The sequence below is a fragment of the Notothenia rossii genome (genome assembly GCF_949606895.1).
Source record: "Notothenia rossii genome assembly, contig: scaffold_358, whole genome shotgun sequence".
NCBI lineage: Eukaryota > Metazoa > Chordata > Actinopteri > Perciformes > Nototheniidae > Notothenia > Notothenia rossii.
Genome location: NW_027640076.1, coordinates 5086 through 10170, shown reverse-complemented (window position 1 = coordinate 10170; position 5085 = coordinate 5086).

The following is a 5085-nucleotide window of genomic DNA, read 5'->3' as shown; positions in this document are numbered from 1 at the left end:
TGACCTATTGTCTGTTTTCTTTCAGGAGAAAATAAGTTTGCATCTCAATAATCCAGATTGCAGTTCAGTACCGGAAGAGACAGGGTGACATTAGCATGTGTATAGCCACTTCAGTGCCATAAATATGCTAAGTTTTAGTGCCCAGCTGTTGATCTGCTAACCCCTGACCACTGGGAGAACCTGTAAGCACGGCTTACCCTCCATGTCTGTCTGTCCACGCCGATTATTACTGCTGGCCGTTAACCCAGGGCCGCACATGTGACCAACCACCATGAACTTCATCCCCAAATGTCCCAGCAGCTCTGTTTCTGCAACAGCTGTCTGCCTCTGGTTACACCGTCAAGCCAGCCCACTCACCTGTCTGCTGTTTATCTGCAAATCACTTTTTTATCCTGTAACGTGGTGATCTGTGTGCCTTTTCCTCTGGTTGCCATGTATCTGTCAGTCTGGGCCTCCTTCTGCAGCCTGTCTCCATCTACATAATTTGTTTTGTCTCCCTGCCTGTCACTTTTAACAGGAGGTGATTGACTCGTCTCACCGCGGGGACGCCATCCGTGCACCACTTTTGGAATGACAGGATGACACATTTCCGTCCGTTTCCCGGTGTGATATTTGTATCACTCCGCTCTGTTTTCGCAGCGCCATCCATTTCTCTTTGTGCTGCGGTGATTGCAGCTATCAGTCATGAGTATCCACTGAGTTTTCATTATCATATGGCGCTCGGTGCATTTATATCTTTTGAGACCTCAGATGCAAGAATCAAGAGCTGAATGGGAACACTCAAAACGTCCAGGGGTCAATCTGCACTGTGCTCAGACTGTGGCTTTCTGTGGTGATGCGCATGTGTGTGTGTGTGTGTGTGTGTGTGTGTGTGTGTGTGTGTGTGTGTGTGTGTGTGTGTGTGTGTGTGTGTGTGTGTGTGTGTGTGTGTGTGTGTGTGTGAGATGTTTCAGACTCTAATACTGTTAGTGGGCACAGAAGAGATGAGCTACAGAGGTCATCAAATGAAGAGATTATTACTCCAGACAGACCGTAAGACTGAAAAAAATCCCAGAGAGAGAAGTGAAGCTATTTGTAGAGTTGAGTTCCAGGTCCAACGTGGGCCCGATGCATTCTGCTCTCACATGTACAGTTATTATGAGTCATCATAGGTTTCAAGTAAAAAGGTAATACAAATATGGTAAATTATGTTGTTCAGTGGTTCCCCTCACATAAAAAGAATGACCCTATAAGTCAAAAGTTGTACGTATACCATGTTTAATATGCAGTAGCTAAGACGAGCGATGAGAAGCTTGCAGTTGTCATAGTAACGCAATACACTTTGTGGCATGCAGATTCCCAGATGAATACAGTGTTGAATAGACCAGTGAAATAAAACAAATCACTAAGCTCTGGTTTGAAAGGTTTTGTGAACCAATGATTTACGAAGGAGATTTTATTTTAAATGGAAACAGGAAGTTTTTAGGTAAAAATTAACATTGACTTTTTTCCCATATGTGATATTCAACAGAGATAGACATACAGTGATGTCTGAAAGAGCCACACTTTAGTCATGCTGCTCCAACCAGTTAAATAGATACTGCAGCGTTTCTGACATTAAGATAAGATAGTATACAGTAAGATGGACCTTTAATAATCCCCCTAGAGAAATTCACGTGTCAAAGCAGCAATATAGCAAGAAGCAACTGTTATTCTTTTTATTCCTGTGTATATTCCATGTGTTTTATACACATGGAATATACACAGGAATAAAAAGAATAACAGTCAAATACAAATAAAATAAGAATAAACATGTATTAACAGCTTTACTTGAGCTGCTATTACACTCTAATCTAATATTCACTTGTTTTCAATAAGGGCCTCTGAAAGAAGTCATGTTGCTTATGTTTAGGGAAAAGTTGCCTAACATACATCGTAGGCAACAAACACAAAAAGATTATTTCATTCAGTCTTCGATTTTTTTCTTTCCATCTTTCCTCTCTATCTCTCTTTACTTTTCTCTACAGACGTAAGAATGGTCAAACGGATATAAACACCAGTTTGTGAGAAAATGACGTGTTTCTTAAAGCATCATTGATTACACTGTACATCCTTGGAATCTCACTCCACTGCTGTCTTTGGGCCCTGCATTTCCTGCATTAAACATATGAACAGCAGGTTGTCTTACTTCAAGAAAGAGTTTGACGTATGGTTTTATGTGCCTTCACTTTTAACATCACTTATAAATACTTTAAAGGCTCTTTGAAGGTTCCTCTGGCGGCTTGACATCCCAGTAGTCGCTGCTTCTCACTACCATAATCTGTCTGTTACTGTCAGAACATCCCATGCAGGGAATACTGAAGTTTTGCTTACGCTCCCTGTCCCGTTATGCAGTCAGATTGATTACTTTTTGTTGAATCCCAGCAGCTGTGTCTTTTATCCTCCTTATGGTGTCTGTTGCTCCCTCTCCACAGATGAAGAAAGAGAAGCTGATATAGTAAAACCCCAGTTTTTATCCTGCCCTAACACTCGAGAGCGTGGAGCCTTTGATTCAGACGCAGCTCAGGATTCTCATCAATCACAGCTCCTTGATTAGTGCGGAGTGCACACACGCTGTTTCTTTGAAAGCATAATGATACCGTCCTCCCTTCCCCACCCAGGCTTTACACACTAATGGACTCAGCCACGAGCAATCTCACTGGCGCTTCATGTACAGTAATTGGGTTGCACTGTCCTGTGTAAGGGGCAGCAGTTATGGCCTTTATACTACTGAACATAAAACTGGGTTTCGTTGTAGTAAAAATGCAAACATGTATTTCAGTTACACTGTATTTCCTCAATTTAACAACAGTTGAATGTTCCCGCGTTTGAAATAGTGATCAAAAGAGCGGGAGATGACATGTGTCGACTGCAGGGCTTTTCCTTTTATCTCTAATTTTATAACTGGATGTGCCCCGTGGGAACCGTTGTCGCCTGTTTGTGATTCTGTGTATTGAAGTGTGTGTTTGTGCGCCTCTGCTACATATTGCTGCAATTTCTCTCATTCTCATGGCAGCAGCGAGTTTATTAGCTTATGCTGGATGAAAGCCAGGTGTGTTTAACTAGGCCGGGCCTCTGTGGCTCTCGGTGAGGAGTCACACATATATCGTCTAACAATAATGACAAAACACCGTCAGGGCCCTGAGCCCGGTGATAATGTTTTAAAACTTTTGTGGTGTTCATATTTTTGTTATTCAGCCAGTGTTCGTGGGTCTGGTGGACCTGCTGCCTTTTTGGGTTTCAATTCAACACAATCAAACTATTTTATGTTAAAACTCAACAGATGTTTACTTCATCCCAATTACAAGCGATATAAACAGCATATATGGTTAATATTTGCCCTTTTACATTTGTTAGATCACATTAATTAATTAAAGTGCTACTCGTTTCTTGCCCGCTGACCGGCTGGTTAATCTCATCCTCTTCTTCAAAGTCACTGTCAGACTCAGAATTCTCAGAAATGTGATCCTCAGATTCTGAAACATCTTCCTCTTCCTCTACATCAGCGGTTTTCAAAGTGTGAGGCGCGCCTCCCTGGGGGGGGCCCCAGAGAGCTTCAGGGGAGGCGTAGCGTGAGAACAAAATAACGAGAAAAAGATGAGTAAAGTGTCACCTGCACACTTTTGGCTGTCTGTGGAGACCGAGTTCCCCCACCTCGCCAAAAAGGCTGTTAAAGTGCTCATTCTGTGTGTTCTGGAGAATCACAGAACGGCCGGTCGTCAGCGGGCCGTTGACGGCCGGCTCGGTTCGCTGACGACAGGCAGCGCCCTTTGTTTTTAAGGCATCATTCAAGTCATTCAAGTTGCGCTGACAGGTGACAGAGGTCCGTTCATCGGGCCGTTTCCATGCTTAAAGTTGTTGTAAATGTTAAAAAAAAAAAAAAAAAAATGTAAAACATAAAGATAAAAAGGTTTTAAAAAGTAAATTTTTGTAATGTTTTAAGGAGGTGACGCTACTCAGCCAATCAAATTGGTGCAGTCAGTGAGTCAGCACGATAGATTCAAACACACACACAGAGATGAGACAAGAAGAGAGAAACAGTCGGAGTAACTTCAAATGGCGTGCTCAAAAAAGAGAAAGGTAGACAGCGAAAACAGAGCATTTAATGACACTTTCTCTTACTGGACCTCTTTGAGATGCAATTCCCCTGCATTAGAGCAACAACAACAATAATAATAATAATAATAGCAATAATAATTGGGAGGGGGGGCGCGGCTGTTCTTATGTTCTCTGAGGGGAGGCTCACCTTCCCACACTTTGAAAACCGCTGCTCTACATCATTATCACACACACAGAAGGCCCAGACAGGAGGAGGACCGAGTGTAGAGAAACAGGACTTACAATTTCCACACATTTGTTAGCCCCGGGACCAGTGGACCCGAACATCCTGTTTGTAATGTAAATGTGTAGGGGGGGGGGGGGGGGGGGGGGGGTGTACAGTGGGTGGTCATTGAACATGTGTTCCTCTGATATATGTTCTTCATAGAAAATGAGCCAAGGCCATTGAGTATGAGTTTGAAAAAATAATTTATCATATAATTTTTCTTTAGATAAATAATGAAAACGGGTCCCACAGACCCGGACACCATACAAAGGTTAAAGATAATGACTGTGTGCACCCGTCCTTTGCCGGCCATCACATACTGAGAACTCACCCTGATCTGAGTGCTGCTGGTCAAACAGAACGAGACATTTGAGGGCATCAACTTGGACATTTGGACAATATGGCATACATTTTTCATTATTTCCTGACATTTCATAGGCGAAATAACACATTGATTGAAGATACCTTGGGGAGTTCATGGCTTCCAGTTGCGCTATGGACTGCATTAGATATTACGTCCTGATTGATGATCTTGATTGATTTCCAATGACTCCAAAACAACTTATTTCACCAATGGAAAATAAACTACTTGGTTAGGTACAGGGAAAGATCATGGTTTGGGTTCAAATAAGTACCCTATATTTGTTATACAACCTATGTCTCACATGTAAGCAAATTAGTTAACTTTTATAGTGTTAATGACTTAGTCACCACATTGACTTTATGTTTCACATGGGACACAA